This window comes from Carassius auratus, chromosome 37, assembly GCF_003368295.1.
Source record: "Carassius auratus strain Wakin chromosome 37, ASM336829v1, whole genome shotgun sequence".
NCBI classification, from domain to species: domain Eukaryota; kingdom Metazoa; phylum Chordata; class Actinopteri; order Cypriniformes; family Cyprinidae; genus Carassius; species Carassius auratus.
Window position 1 is genome coordinate 9,252,112 of NC_039279.1, and position 17,943 is coordinate 9,270,054.

Below are 17,943 nucleotides of genomic sequence, written 5' to 3' on the forward strand. Positions count from 1 at the left end.
GATCCTAAAAACACAAACTGGAACGATGTCCTCATCCACCTCTCATGTCTAAACATTTACATCTGTCTGTTTGTGTGTGTGTGTCTATCCGTCAGTCCGTCCATCTATGACTTTTGATGATCCCTTTTCTTGCTTGTATTCCAGCCCGATCAATGATGCTGGTGACCACACTCAGCTTCGCTAGACTAAAGGACCCAAGTTTATTTCAGCCAAGCTTCAGGGGGAGATTTAGATTTTTGGAGATTTGAGTGTGTGGAGATGTTGAAGAGATTGAGTGGGAGGGAGGAAGGAAAATCATCAAAACAAAAGTGAGAATGAAAGAATAAAGCTAAAGTTTGCGTGCATGCTCAAGACTAATGGATTTCACAGACAGAATTGGCTCCTGGCTTAAAAAGCCTCTTATCTTTTTTTCTTCTTCTCTCTTTTTAAAGCTGTGACACACACCCTGGTTTGGCAGCCGTAGCCTGAGGCCTCCTGCAGAGATATAATGTGTGTGTATTGTGAGTGCAGAACCCTGGATTACAGCACTGAAAGAAAAGCAGTCTGTGCCTCTCAGTCTTCTGTCTTTGCTACGCTGCCACTGAAAAACACTGATGCAGTGCTTCCTCTTGGCCTTCTTTTTTAACTTTTTATGTTTTGAACTTTCAATACATTTTACCAAGAGTGTAATAACATGGAAATTGTCTAGTTGACTATAGGCTTGTTAACCATTCATCTATTGTTGTATTATTAATCATTACAGCAAGGGTGCATTAAAGGGATACTTCACCCAAAAATGAAAATGAACCCACAATTTACTTAACCTCAAGCAATCCTAGGTTTATATGACTTTCTTCTTTCAGATGACAATTCAATCATACAATCTGAGTTATATAAAAAAACATCCTGGCTCTTTCAAGATTTATAATGGCAGTGAAAGGGGTTTAAACCCCCAAAAACTGCATCCATGCATCATAAAAGTTCTCCACACTACTCTGGGGGGTTAATAGAGACCTGCTGAAGTGAATCAGTGTATTTGTGTAAGAAAAATACAGTTGTTTAAAACTTTATGAACCGTAATATCTAGCTTCAGCTAACTGTCAGGTGTTCACCGGAGAGTGACATTCCAGGAGATCATATAAGACAACACTGATAATAATAAGAAATGTTGCTTTAGAACCAAGTCAGCTAATGAAATCATGTGACTGGACTACTCGAGTTATGGCGGTTGAAATTTAAGCTTTGCCATACCAGGAATAAATTAGATCCGAAAATGTATTATAATAAAAAAAATGTTATTTTAAATGGTAATAATTTTCACTGCATGTTTGACCAACTAAATGGTGTTAAGGTGAGCATAAGAGGCTTCTTTCAAAAACATAAAAAAAATCTTACCAACCAAAGAATTTTGAATGGTAGTCTATGTACAGTTTATGATGTAATGGCTTAACTAAAGAGAGCTTCCATCAGCAGTTGATTATGTATCTGCATTTTATTCTGTGCCCAGCTCTTGGTTTTGATCAAGATGAAAGCTCATGTTCCTGTGGACGTGACCTTTCATGTATGTCTTATCGAAACACTCTGCCAGGACTGTATATTACATGCTGTAAAGGCAATTATCTCTTAGTCAAGCTGGTGATAACTGAAGAATGCTGTGGTCCACACCTGTAACCACACCTCCTGAGCAATTATTTGAAGGGAGTGGTTACAGAGTGCCCTGTATGACAATGAGTCTGCTGAAGTATTGCTGAATGTATTGTGTCTTTTGAGAGGGACTTAAAATTCAGGGGCGTATATTTCGTCAAACAGTTGGGGAAGACCGTGCCATATTAGACAATGTCAAGATGTTGTGGTCGCACCTTGACAGCGCTCAAGTCTGTTGTTGACATTACTATCCATCACAGTGTTGCCAAGTCCGCGTTTTCCTGTGGAATTGAACTTCTTTTTCACTGTTGCTGCAGGCTGTTCATGTCCGCGCCTCGGGTTGAAGTGACCCCAATAATGTGTATTTTTGCCCCTGAAACGCGGGGGGACCCCACTTGAAATGCGGTTAGTTTGGGATACTTTTGAGTAGCAATTGGGGGAATTTTGTTGTGTCCAACCCTTTCCGTCAAGCAGGTAATGTTATTATTACTAACACAGCAGACTCATAGAAAAATACATTGGCAGCATGTATTAAGTAAGGAATAATTGATGATGGGCTATTGAATTACTATAAAAAATAATGCACACCCGAGGTGGTGATGCGGAGCAGAGTTAATAGCGTTCTAATGCAGTTATTAATTAAGTTATTAGAAAGAGAGAGAGAGAGAGAGAGAGAGAAGCCCCTTTCACACTGAGATTCAGGACAATACACGGGTAATGTGTCCCAACAATTGTTCCCGGGTCACTAGATTTTGCACTTTCACACTGCCAGTGATAACCCGGAATATGTGCCTGCATTCACACACAACCCGTAAAGGTCCCGTAAAGACACATGACATCAGGATGTTACGTGTAATGTACGAGTCGAAACGCTAGGCATGTTAACTTACACTTAAGCTGGCGAACGGTCTCAGATTCAGCGCGGAAAGTGAGGAACTAACTGATCTCTGCTTAATTACAGTTTGCACTTTTTTTTTGTTGCGAACATTGATCTGCCTTCAAAACACCTGGAAAAAAAAGAGTGGCGCGATAACGTGTGTCATCACTACGACACACCCTTTACTGCATTAGTTCTGGCTTTTGTTCACACAGCACTCATTTCGGGACTGAACCTGGGAATGTTACTAGGTCCACAACAAGGGACTTCAATATCAATTAGTCCCGGGATGTTTTTGCTTTCACAGAGAAGGTGACCTGGCAATGTAACGGCAATTTTCCGGGGTCCAACGTGCTGTGTGAAAGGGGCTACAGAGAGCTTGTGTGAATTAGGCTACTTCTGTGCGACTCTAAACAGCGCTGTTATTACCTCGCTAGTGAGAAATGTCATGTGTTATATGTAAACTGATAAAATCGTCAGGTCAATGCTGACAACACCTTTTTGTGTGTTTCCCAAGAAAATAACTGTACATTTCAGAACGTTCGGCAGCAGATAAGATTCTATAAAGGGGCGGTCACACTAGACTTTGAACATTCAATTTTTTTTCGGATGCCGCTGTGAATATGGGCTGGAGCAGGTTATAATGGTTATATCCTCAGTTATCACAAAATGGATAATGTGCTTGCACTGTGTTTTTTGCGACGCCGTCGAAAGCATCTTATTATACTGTACTCTCTGTCTCTCTCTCTATATATAAATACCGTACAGACCAAAAGTTTGGACACACCTTCTCATTCAAAGAGTTTTCTTTATTTTCATGACTATGAAAATTGTAGCCACAAGTTATTAGGAAGAGAACGAAGGGTAAAGAGAGACAGACAGACAGACAGACAGAGAGCTTGTGTGAATTAGGCTACCTCTATGCATCTCTAAACAGTGCAGTCTCCTCGCTAAAGATAAAATAATCACTTCATCTGATGTTTAAGTAAAAAAATGGCTGACAGCCTTACTTACTGGAGTTCCATAATTATTGACGTCTCTCTCACAGGACTTGTGTGTGTGTGTAGGTGACGTAAAAGAGCAAAGCAGGCATTTTGCCCCGTTTGTGTTGTTTTACTACTTATGCAAATATTTAAAGTATAAAACGTTGTTATTTACAATACACAGTGTGGTTTTTAATTGTCATTTTAGGGTGTACAACCACCCCCACCCCAGGGGATTTACGCCTATGCTTAAAATCACAAAATCACGTGTGTGTGTGTGTGTATAAAGTAATTTATAATGTTAGAAATTTATAATGTTACTAAATATTTCTATTTCAAATAAATTCTGTTCTTTTCATCTTTCTAGTCAAAAAGAAAACAAAGCATATCACTTTTTCCAACTTCGCCAGGTGTTTGAAAATTCAGCTTGAAACAGTAACATAGATGGAGACAGAGAGCCAATATTTTTTTATGCAATAGAATGTTAAAAATATTGTATATGTAGAATAATAAATGAAATCCAAAGGTTGTGTGTGGCGGAAGAATCACTAAGCAAATAAATCTCATCATAAATCTGACTGACAAAATGAATTCATCTGTTTGTTTATTTTGGAGAACATCATCGCCACCACGTGCTGAGCATCATCTGCTCAAAGGGAAGTGAATTATGACAGTCGCTCCGTTCCTTTCCAAAACACAAGGGTTAAATGCTTGGCAATTATTCTTTCGAGATGTTTTATGGCAGTTCTCTGGCTAATGTTAAACGAAAAGTGATTGTTTGAAAGCAGAGTCTGGCTCAAGAGGAGCGGAGCAGATCCCCTGAAAGAGAATGAGTAATTGAACTAAATGCTGTAGCACAGACAGACACAATACAAAAGACAATGTAATTCATTTAACTTATTACACCAAAGATGATATGCAGACTATATTGTGCTTTACACAATCATAGAATCGTTAACATTTAAATACTGACAACATATTTGGGTGAGGGGGTTAGAAGGGGACATGTAGGATGAGGTAAGTTGAAATAAAACAAGAGGAATTGAGATAAGAAGAAACGAGAAGAAGTGTAAGAGAGGTATACCATGGGGAGTGGAGCTGTTTACTGCAAGGTCAAGGTCCTAGTGACATGTTTACGAGTTCTCTTCGAGCAGCTATTGCTGTTAAACTTATAGCTTCACCTTCTGCCTACCACACACACATACACACACACGCACAGTTTAAAGACTGCTGTATATGGGCTTTTGAAGAGGTTGCTTTTTCTCTTTTTTGACCTGTGCTGCTTTGTTGGGGTGATTGAAAGGAACATCAGACCCAATGACACAGGTGTATAAAATCAAGCACCTAGCCATGCAGTCTGCATTTAAAAACATCAATAAGCCAGTTTTTCAAATATCATTTCTACTGTATTTCATTTCACCTGCAAGTGGTATGAATGCTCCTGTATGGTCTTATTGGAAAATGGAAGCATTTGGGAACAGCACAGCAGCAACTTTGCATGGCTAAGCCGCTATATGCAAGCCTCACATCAGTGCAATGTCAAGCGTCAGATGGAGAGGTGTAAAGCACACGCCACTGGACTCTGGAGCAGTGGAAACGTGTTAAGTGGAGTGACGAATAACACTTCTTTGTTAGGCAGTCTTGGTTAGGCAGATGCCACGATAACGTTACCTGCCTGACTGCATTTTGGTGGAAGAGGGCAAATGGGACTGTTTTCAAGGGTTAGGCTAGGCCCCTTACTTCCAGTGAAGAGAAATCTTGATGCTTATCAAGATCTTTGCTTCCAACTTAGACAGAACAGTTTGGAAAAAGGCCCCTTTCTGTTCCAGCATGACTGTGCACCCATGCGCAAAGCTAGGTCCATGAAGACCAAGTTGGATGAGTTTGATGTAGAAATAAAACTTAATTTTTTAATTGATTTAGAACCATAGTATTGATTTGATAATGCTTCACAAAGAACATGCCAGTTTAAAGCCATGTGCAAAACTTCACTTAACACCTTGTTCATTCCAACCAAGCCACATTATGATAGATTGTGTCTTCACATGCCTCACTATCATGCCTTATTACTGAAGTATGGTAAGTGGTTTACACTTGCTACCCAATTACATAAACCCAGGAACTCAGCAGCAGGGAGCTGGCATCATTTATATTGAGTGACAGACGAAATGAGCTCTCTTTTCAACCAAAGCTTTGCAGCACCCCTCAGAGGAACTCAACTTTTAACAAGTAATAAGCTGAGAGTGTTAGACATTCAATGGTAGTCAGTGTTCGGCAGTGAGGGCTGATGGAAAAACAGTCGCTGATGAGGTGAAATGAAGAAAGAGTGTAAGAACTTTCTTAACAGTGACCACAAGTGCTCAAGAAGCAGACAGACCACACACAGAAGGAGGATTTTATAGAGAGGGGACCATATTCATGCTATTTAAATAAAAAAACTAATTTACCGTTCATTTACTGCTAATGTACGTCTGGTGCAAAACAGGAGTTCTTGCCTTTTTCTGTGTTCTCCTGCCCAGCACCTGAACTTGCAGAATATTTAAGCTCAACCAAATCTAATAATGTTCATGTTTATGAGATGCATTTGGTGTTTTTTGGGTTTAATCCTAAATTAAAGCGAGACCTCATGGAGCCAGTTTACGCAAACCCAGGTCTGCTGGTTTGCCATAAAGTAATCAAGGCTTGCTGGTCTAAAATAAAATGCTAGCTCATATACATACACGTGTACATTGATAAAAAAATAAAAATAATAATAATAATAATTTTAATAATGTCTACTTATTAATATCCATTTTATTATAAGCCTCTTATGCAAAACACAGTATTTTTGTGTTTAAACACACACACACACACACACACACACACACAGAAGGTATATAAAAGAATCACCCTCTTTAAAATAATCACATTTTGTTGCTTTGCAGCCTGAAATGAAGATGCACACGATTTGTTTTATCTAGTTGTATGTGCAATTTATAACAACCAAGTGAAAGATATAACACCAATTTGACAGAAAAAAAAGAAAAGAAAAGAAAAACTAAATAAAGCGGAATCACTGATTTGGAAAAAGGATCACCCCCTTGTGTCAGTATTTTCTTAAAGCACTTTTGCTTTAATTACAGGATTTAGTCTGTTGGGATATGGGATAACTTTGCAATATTTGCCCACTCTTCTAGGCTCTGACTAGGCCATGCAAGACCATTCGCCTATTTCTTCTTTAATCACTGTGTGGTCAGTTTTGCTGTGAGCTTTGGGTCATTGTCATGTTGAATAATACAAATAACCTTTTTGACTCCTTGGACAGTGAAGACAGGGAGCATGTTTTCTCTCTCATGTGAATGCTTTCCTGAGTTTGTAAATACCACAGAAAGAATGTTAACATGCACCTAGAAAGTTCTCAGAAAGAACAGTTCTCAAACACAACAGGATCACAAAATCACACACCTGCTGGAGGAAGAACAGCTGTTTAATTACTATGTTTGTGCGGCTGCTGTAATCTCTCCTTCTCCCTGTCCTGTTCTGTTTGGAGGCAGAACCTGTGGCTGTATGACCACAACACATGGAATTTTGACTCACTGGCATTCATTATGATGCTCACAATCTGCAAAACAGAAAAAAAGAACAGTACAAGATGATATCTCAAAATTATATGGACAAAAATGAGATGTTTGACACAGAATAAACCTTTTTGATTATTATTATAATTATCAGTAACCAATATTTTATCAAATATCGCCACGATTAATTCAAGTAAGCCTTACACAACACAAATGTTTACCTTGTGTATTTCTTAACTGACTTATCTGAGCTATCTTTTTGTGTTTTCAGAGAGCTTATCCATTTAATTACCAGCGACAAACACGGGCAGGTCAGAGTTTAATGTAAGCACCAAACACACTTTGTAGTTTTTAAGTCCTGGGCGAAGTGTACTGTATGTGTGTGTGTGATTGTGAAGGAGAGGCCATTATTTACTCAGTGTTTACATTGGCTGCAGGGAATTACCCCTCGGGATGAGGAGGAGACCCCTGGAGTAAATCACTGATATGATAGAAAGTCCTCTAGAAACACAGACAGCACCACCACTACCAAAACTATCCAGACATACAGGTGCATTTTTATGCAATAGATGCTTCAACAAAATTTATGACCAACACGTTCAGACACCACATTCATTACAGATCACTTCTACAAAACAGAAGTTATGTCCACAACTGTCCAAAGGTTTGGGGTCGGCAAAATTTTTTTAATGGTACTGAAAAAAGTATTCTATGCTCAATAAGGCTGCATTTATTCGATTAAAATACATATATTTAAATAATATATTTTAAAATGTAATTTATTCCTATGATAAAAAGCTGTATTTTTTTCAGCAGGCATTACTCCAGTCTTTAGTGTGATCTGATCCTTCACAAATGATTCTAATGGGATGATTTGGCGCTCCGGAATAAATTCTTATTTATTTAATTAATTAATTAATTTATATATATATTTTTGATTAGTAGAAAGTTCAAAAGAACAACATTTATTTGAGATAGAATTTGTAACAAAGTAAATGTCTTTACTCTCACTTGATCAATTTAATGCACACTCTAGCTGAATAAAATTATTATTTTAAAAATAAAATAAGTAAATAATCTTATGGCAGTGTATTATATGTAAATACAGTTACAGAACACACACACACACACGTATGTATTATCATGTATTTTTCTACTGTACAAACAGTACATCGCCTTACCCTACCAGTACACCGTGTGTGAAATCTATGTGTGTAAACTTTACACACAATCATTGTTTATATAAGAATTCTCAGTTTCTCTTTATATTATCTGCAAATAGGCCTCAGGGCATTTAGCCAAATATGCATAAACCAAAGAGTGATCTGAACATGGTAGCATATTCCATCCAGCACTGGTCATGCACGAAATTATTAGATCAGAGACATATGCTGTACAGGTATTAGCTGGGTTCAGCCATGTTCCAAAATCCACCTGTGTTTTAAACGTAATGTCATTCGGATGCCTGAGATTTAGATGTTACACGAATGATTTTAAAGGCCCAATATTCAGGGAGTAACATTGAACTGAAATGTCTATCATGCACATGTCTGGTCTCAGACAAATATTTTCTTCAAAAGGGCTGGACTCACAATTAAACTGTCAACAGGAAGTATAGTTTTAAAATACAATCTAACAAATAATATTAAAAAGTAGCAAAAATGATTGTCATGGTGACGATATTATGCTGCGAAACTAATGGCAGAATGGGTTTATTAACTTCATAGCAAATTTGACCAACATTAAAGAAAAACGTAAATGATCATAGAATTTGGTGATATCTAAAACTCGTCAGTGTTCATTAGCCAGTCTGTCTTTCATCAGTAGATCTAAATATAGGCCCGTCTGAACCATATTCTGTATTTTTTCCCTTATGTTTAAACTGTATATAATATATATAAATATATATATATAGTTTTTAGCATAACAGGTTATCCAGCAATCAAAAGACAAAACAAAAACACTCTTAGACAAGGCGAGCTTTGGAAAACAAAGAAAAGAATGTTTGTTCAGCGATATCAAAAGATTAACTCTCATCTCTCAAAAGGAAAAAGCGGGAACATGAATTGGGCCTTTGGCTTCACAAGAATTCATGACATTCTCTTCTCTATTATGCCAATTTATCTGCAAAAAGAAAATATTATGAAGGCCCCTTAGACAGGGATAAGGATTTTTGAGTAAAAGCAAATATCTAAAACCATTTGGATGAAGATTAAACTGAAACATCATATCCACAGAAAGCACAGACAACAGAGAAAACTGACCACTCATTCTCTCAGTAGCACTGAGGGCCAGTTCTGCTCCACTGACCTCTGTCTCACCTCTCTACTGTGTGTGTGTGTGTGTGTGTGTGTGTGTGCCTTGAACTCAGAGAGAGAGAGAGAGAGAGAGAGAGAGTAATGAGATCATTACCACTAGTTAATTAAAAGCGATGTGTCTTCTCAAAAGTTTTCTCGTTTCACATTGTGTCCTAACAATCGCCTCCCTTGTGGAGCTGAGGATGAAAGAAGGGGAAGGCAAACGGAGGAGAGCGCCTATTGTCCTCCTCCTGAGAAAGTATCCATCCCTCGCTTTTTCCTCTCTTTAATCTCATTGTGTTTTCTCTTTCTTTCTCTTTAATCTTTTTTTTTCATCCAGGATTGGAGCAGAGATTGTGTGAGGGGGTAGAAAGGATGGGCAGATCAGAAAATGAAAGAACGAGTGGATGGAAAAAAGAGAGATTTAAAATATTTAAGAAGGATCTTGAATATAAACCGTTACCTACAAGTTAACCTAATCTCATAGTTTACAAATACATTTTTACACATCCTCATGTTTTTCCAAAATGGTATGGCTTTCTTCTGTAAGAAGCAAAATAAGACATTTAGTACAATGTTCATGCTGCTCTTTTCCATGGTGACCAGGGCTCTAAACTATAAAAACTGACCCAAATGCAGAGTAAAAGCACTATTAAGGTAGTTTACTTTGAACGTTTAGTCTATATTATTCCGAAGTCATAGCTTTGTGGTAGGGAAAAATGTCTCCTGTTTCTCTAGTTTTTATTCACTAACCCTCATGTTGTTCCAAACCATCAGTTTTATAACAAAATGAAGAATGGTAAAATATGTTTTCCTGTCAGTCCCCAGAATGGACATGATGTTCATTGAGGAAAAATGCAGTGATAAGCAAATGAACATTGTTTCTCTTTTGTCTTTCCTTTTTCCTGTCCTTGGATAACAGACACTGACAGATGTAATGTACCGCAAACTTCTTAATCATATGTATGTTAAATCCAAGAAAAATAAACCCAGACAAGTATGCAGAGATATCAGTTTGTCCAGTGCCATGCGTCTATCTCTACTAAGGGACTAGGGTCTGCAATCCTGTCCAAATGTGTGTGAGTCTGAAGATGGGACAATGTCTAATTTTAGAGGCTACAAGAATGAAGAGGACAAAGTAATATAAAATACAAAGGATACATTTTTCCCGTAACAGAACTCAGAAATAATCTCCTCATCACACAAAATTCTCCTGTCAGTAGTTTGCTAAGCTTCTGATATGCTTCAAAGTTTCTTCAAAATTCACAATGAAGAGAAACACTGGAAAGTGAACAAGAAGCAAAGAAAATAGATTTTATGAGATTTTAAGATGAATAAAACAAATGTATTAGGACATTTGCAGTCTTCACAGACAATGAATTGCACTATGAGTGAGTTACAAAACCAAAACCAAAACGAATGGGCAGAGAACAAAATATATAATCAGGAAACCATCCTTTGGACCTTTTGGATCTGAACTAGATGTTATTTTTTTGATTGCCTTTTTCGGCAGTAATACCATTTCCGTTCTTTAATCTCCATTTTGCTCTGTGTGGATTCATCCAATAGTCACACACACACACACACACACACACACAAAATAAGCAGCCTCTCTGTCTTTGTCATAACCGCTTTAAGCATGTTGGTTGATATCTTAAAGACTATCATTTCCACTCTCTTTGGGAACTTCCCAATGTGAAGAAGGCCTTTGAGATCCTTCCAGTGAATCTCATTAAAGAAATGTCATATAATTCAATTCATTTTCCCCCTCTTTCTCTTACTGGGAAGCTTGGTCTGGTCATAGCTCTCCGCTCACTTGTTGGCGGAACATCTGGTTGTAATGTGCATTGATGCTGGGCACTCAGTTTCTCTGTCTGTTTTTTAGGGCAGACTCACAGAAAAAGAAGCAGAGAGAAAACGTTTGTGCTCCGGAGACATAAATATAAATCTCTCAAGCACGAACTCTGAGGCAATATCAGCTTCTCCACATTTCTATATTTAGGACTTCTGTCAGAGAAAAAGCAATGAAAAAGCAATGACGCCTTTGTTCCATGTCTAGAGGAGGCTAGAGGAGTCTTCATAACGTTGCATAATAAGAATGCAAATGACAATATATGTATAACCCTTATGAATTAAGACTAAAGTGCCTTTTGACCAGTATGCACTTAGGTTTAATCTAAATAAGAAATGCTGTCATAGTTTACTGTTTCTCATTTTGTTCCTAACCTGTATGACTTAACTTCTTCCATGGAAAATGTTGAACAAAATGTCATTGAACAAATAAACATTTATTATTCTGTGAACAAATGTAAAATTCAGTGGCGTGCAGTGTGTGTGTGTGTGTGTGTGTAGGCACATCACTGATTTGCTGACTCCTCCCTCTTTTTGTGACAGGCATCAGTGTATCTTGCTGCTAGTAAGATACAATCTTGTTTTTCACCTAATAAATATTGAAGTTGTGTTTTCTTGTTAAACATTTTGAAGTCAGGGTGAAGTGTTTCAAATTTTGGATAAAATGTCTTTCTGATGTCTGAATAGTAAGGGCAGCTGGTGAGGAAGTGTTGCTCTGTCTCTGCTTCTCAATGGGTACAGTAAGGGGAGACAAGACTTTCTGTGGGCAGCCAGTGCTGTCGATATCTGTCCGTCTCTATAGTCAGAGTAAGATTGCTCAGTCTGTACCTTGTCATTTGTCTTCTTAATTTACAGTCTTTCACTGTACTCTGATGAACTGCAGTTGAGTAATTTCTATTTAGGGCCAAAGAACATTCACGTTTACTTTGTTTTTGAGTTGTTTCAGTCCAATAAGTTACAATTTGTTTTTGTTTTTTTTGTTTTTTTTTGTGCTTTTATCATTTGGTTAGGTTGAATTTTGCGGATGGATATTTCAGTGTCGGCTGATGCTGGCTGTTGTTATTTCATGTTACTTTGTTTTTCCAGCTTCAGGAGCATCTGAATCAGGGGACTTTTTTCAGGGTTCACATCATGGATTTTAAAAAGCTTAAAATGGTAAGAGTTGGGGTCACTCATTTTTAGGTATTTCCAAATTTTGATGGCTCTTTTCTCAATGCGTATTAGTAGAGGGTATTGGCCTAATTCTGCCCTGCATGCGTTGTTCGGAGTCTTCCTCTCTGAGGATGCTCTTACAGTACTCCACATGCAGGGCGTCAGCTGGATTTTTGTCCCATTTTTCAAATTTATGATTTAGGAGAGGACCCCACACTTTACTGCCATATAATGCAATAGGTTCAATGACGGATTTAAATATTTTGAGCCTGATTCTAATTCAATTTGGATAGATATTTGATGGCATAAAAGGCCCTTGTAGCTTTCTCTTTCATTTCATTCACAGCCGAATTTAGCTTACCAGTTACCAGCACTTATTTTCAGTCTGAGGTATGTGTAGTTTCAACCCATTCTCACTCCAAAGGCGTCAAAAACCGAAGCATGGTCAAGCGCCCCTAGCGTCACTTTTATGACGCCAAATGTGCCTCTCGGCAACGACTATCGAAGCACTACGACCTTCATTGCTTTCAGTGGGAAACTTTTGGCGTCAGAATTCGACACGAGGACATGAGATGTTTATCGCTATGAAATCACGTTCAAGAAGTCTCATTCAGCACACATCGCGCGATACTTGCTATCAGTTCCACAGTTTGGGTGAGTAGTCGTATATACGCTCTTTTAATGCCTTTTATCAAATGTATTCTGTCTTTTTTATTAATCAGATTAGTGCCATATGTTTAATCGCTGTATTATATCGGTCATCCGCGGCTGTCTTTGAGTTTCATTGCGTTTAAATAAATGAACACAGCTGCTAATTAGTGTGATTAGACTCTATCTGTCACGTGACGTGCCATAGACCTTCGATCCGTTTTATATTATTATTAATTTCAGGATCAATGATGTAAGTTGTATTTGTAGTAAAATCATGGTAATCACGACACAATAGTAATAAATGAAATGTGAAGTTAAAACACAGTAAATGGGACATTAGTAACTGTAACTGTAGTTTTACTATGATATATTAATAATCAATACAACAATACAATAATCACCAAACCAGCTATGTTTGTATCACTGTAATGTTAGTGTTTTTATGTGCTTTTATATGACAGATATCACAGTAATCATGTGTTCTGTACCATGCTTTTAATACCTTTTAATGTGAATCCAAAAAAAAAAAAATCAAATTAAAAATAAATAATAAAACATGTATTTTTCCATCTTGCAGTTCATTCATATCAGTTTATATATATATATATTTATATATATATATATATATATATATATATATATATATATATATATATATATATATATATATATAAATATTTTGCTCACAGATCATTATTAACATTCTGTATATAATTAAATTTTATTTTCTCTCCCCTTTTTTATTATTTTTATTTTTAGCTGAAAAGACGTAAAGGCAGTCAGCCCAGTGGTGTTTCTGGAGAGGGATTCCTTCAGAAATGGAGAAGACAGAAAGCTGCGGAGGCAGATATTTGCAGCAGGAAGTCTGTGATAGTTTGTCTCTTTTATCAAAAATTCCTGCTGTTATAATTTGTACAGCATTTGTTGTTTCTTAAACTGTTGCACTGTCCAAATACCCACACTTGCCATCTTTTCACTTGACCACTTGATTACTTATTTGCAGTGTTGGGGCTAGTTACTCAAAAAAGTAATATATTACATATTACATATTACTCTCAAAAATAGTAATGCCTTACTTTACTTTATTACTCCCTGGAGAAAGTAACTAGTTATATTACTAGTTATATTACTAGTTACATCTTTTTTTCTTAATTACTCTATGATTGCCTGAGATGCATCAGATGGAGGGAGAACATACAAAGGAGGAGTGTTCTTTAGGGTCTTTATCAGTGGCGGCTCCTGCCAATTCTCTCAGGGGGGACAAATGTTTGCTCTATTAATGAGGATAGGTCACCCATTCAATTGATAAATTAACGGGTAGTTAAAGATGTAAAGGGAACCGAACTACTGTAGTATTAATTAAAAATAAACTGACATTAGGAATCAATCTCTTGCACTCCTTATTTTTCTATATCCGTGTTAACACTATTCAGCAGCATATGAAGACTAACACCAGGATGTGGTTTTTCCAAAAAATACTTTTTACTTTTCGATTTCAGTTTAATAAGAAATAATTGAAGTCACATAAATCACTGTTTACACAACTCACTTATATTACTGCTCGTCAGTACACCTGTTCTCTAATCAGCGGTTAATTCCATCAGGTGCGTGATTTCACATAGAGCAGCTGTTACTACACAGAGCCGTTATTAACTGAGAAGATGCGCAAATCCACGTTCATTTTCAGCGTTTATTGGCACGGTTGTATGAACATATGGTTCACGCACCTGATGGAATAAACCGCTTTAGAGAACCGGCTTTACTGAGATGCGCATTAACGAGCGGCCGATCGTGATCGGAGCACTCCTACAAAATAATTACTGAATCTCCACCCGTCGAAACTAGCTTTCTGTTGCTGGGAACCTTCCTCTGAAAAAGAGCTTGCCGTTGTTGACGCTTCCATTTTCCCCATCTGTCTGAGCGTGCCGCTCTGCTGCCGGCTGTCGACCAATCAGTGATGGTAAATGATACCTCGTGCCAAACCCAGACCAATCACTGTTCCATTCACGCCCTCCTTCCCTTCCCTTCTGTTCTCTGTGTTGTGTGCCTTGTGTGTGTGATGAAGGTGCTACTGGCAAATGTAACGCAAGTAACTAGCTTGGGAAAACTGTAATAATATTACCATTTTCAGACGAGTAATGCCTTACACTACTAGTTACTGAAAAAAGTAATATTATTACAGTAACGCGTTACTTTGTAACGCGTTACACCCAACACTGCTTATTTGAAGTCTTTCCTGTATTTGGCCTAGTGTTCGAGTGAGCATGATGACCACGAGTGTGTGTCGAACTTTTCATGACCTGATGACTGTGTTTCCCAATCCTGATCCTGGAGAACCCCAGCACTGCACGGTTTTGGCGTCTCTCTTATCTGCCTTGGAGTCTTCACTGATGAGCTGATGAGTTGAATCAGGTGTGTTTGATCAGGGAGACATCTCAAATGTGCAGTGTTGGGCTTCTCTAGGACCAGGATTGGGAGCCACTGCCTTATGGGACACTTATGTGTTTAAAGAGATTTTTAATATCTAATTATCAATATTTCACATACTGTACTAAACACATCACAGTCTTAATAATCCAGTTTAACACTTGTATGATATTGTACAAGCCCCAGGACGGTCTCATCTGACACTATCAAAAGAATTCATATGACTATAGCTTGTTATTAATTACTTGCTTTCAATAATGGATTCATTTAACATTTAATTTTACAGCATCTTTACAGAGGCTGCTTTTATGGTCTAAACAAAACACAGTGTAATGTATAAGTTGAATGTAATGTAATATTTCTGTTTTACAGGATTGTTTGAGGATAACACTGCAGTTCTCCATCATGCACAAGGACTCACCTCGTTAACTCTTTATCCCCCACACACACAGATATGGTCCCTGGATCAGTGATTAGACTTTGCAGTGGTTTGATTTTTGCAGAAGATGTAACTTTGTTTTATTTATAAGCTCATAATGAATACATTACAGAACCAGTGATGAAAACAATAGTTAAAAATAGTATTTTTCGTATTGATAAAGCATTTTGTTCTCTTTTTCAAGCTTCATACAGTGAACTTTTTAGACTTTAATTAAGAGTTTTAGTAAAGGAGATATTCATACACAGTCATCCCCTAGCTCCAGTCATGAAGTGAATTCATGATGTTATGTCAAAGCTAGCAGGTGTTTGTTTTCCTGAACACTTTCTCTGTCTTCCATTGTTCAGACAATCAGTGTTTATTTGATGCTGTGCTGATTGAGTTTTATAGATGATATTGCACACTTGACATGCATGTCTTCATGGTGTTTTTTTGTGAGTTTGAAACATTTACATTGTGTTGTATAACATTTTGGTCAATTTAATTTTTTAAATAAAATTGATCTTTTTCCAGTGTTCTCTGAAAGACATACTGTATTTACTGTTTTGTTTTTTAATAAAAGCATTTTCATTTGCATACTGAAAATAGTTAATGTTTACAACATAACTGCCTTTTTATTCTTTATGGTGGCAAAAACGAGCTTGGTGACAGAGGATGCAGTGTAGTAATTTGGGCATGTTGTCTTTAAATGAGTTTGACATATCAATAAATAATGGAAGATCCTTACAAAAATATGCATGTTTATTATGCTTTATGTATTTATTTGTTCATTCATTCATTCATTAATTTATAATTTCTGTTTTTATTCCTAGGGTTCAAATGGTAGAGAATGGTAAATCACAGAAACACAAATGTGAACAATTTTAACTTTAAAACACAATGTAATATACAATGTAAATTTTAGAAGCACGTCATTTGATTAGTAAATATATTTGTCTTTGGTCAAAAAAAAATATACAAATCTTAAAAATGTGTCTTATATTTAATGAGAGGAATCTATCTGTTGGATACAACTGCGACTGCTGGGCATGTGCACATCAATATTGCCCAATTTTTGTCAAGCTGAACAACGGAGGAAGGTGAAGACGTTAATAAAACAGAATCTAATAAGTAGCAAGCTTAATCTATTGTTAACCGAATCTATCCCTTCAGCCGAAAAACGAAAGACATCTGTCATACATGGATAAGGAAGTGTGACGCTGCTGCTCAGCTTAGATGCCATTGGCTATGACTTTTCAGGACAGTCTGTGGTTGGACTATCTTTTAACCCATATTAAACAGCGCATCATGTTAAAAAGTATGTTTTGCTCCTATCATCACATTAGTAATATATTAAGTCAACAATGAAGTGTTGCTATCTTGAGAAAAATGACATCTTTAGCGAGATCCTAATCCTAACCCTAAGCATAACTTCAATGAACTACAAAAACAGCCCCCTAGTGTTGCCTTTCTATAGATAGAACGACGGAGGCTTGTGGGTAATGTAGTTTAAAACTTTTTATTAATGAAACGATATAAATTATTTATTTTAAGGTAAACTGGATATCTAAATATGTTTATTGTGCAAACCTCTATGATATATTTGAGAGGCAGGCTGAAATGTGGTATTTTACAGTGAGCAATATTTAAAATGCTTTTATGCCAGCTTTCCACTTATTTCTGAAAACTGAGCTCAACATTATTTTATCAGCATAGCATAAGTAATAATCCTGCCCATTTTCTCTTTGATATGTTAATTGGACTCTGATTTACAGCCATTTGAAATGTACAGTTTTGGGCTCTTCCGGGGGGTGCTACTGGGCCCCTGGGGGTAGCAGGGCAGTAAAACCTACATATATGTATTCTCCTCATCATGAACAACAAACTGAGCTGAGTGACATTTATATCTGACAGTTTTCATAGTCCTCTGTTTTCTATTCTATTCATCATGGCTATTATACCTTTTGACAGGACATTGTGAGGCCATCTGATGAAACATGGAAAAATTATAAAGAATATATATATTAGCATTATATATAACTAATTAGCCGAAATCAGTGTAAAAATGTCCTCCTCACCCCCGTATCTTGCTCCTCATGTGCTGGAC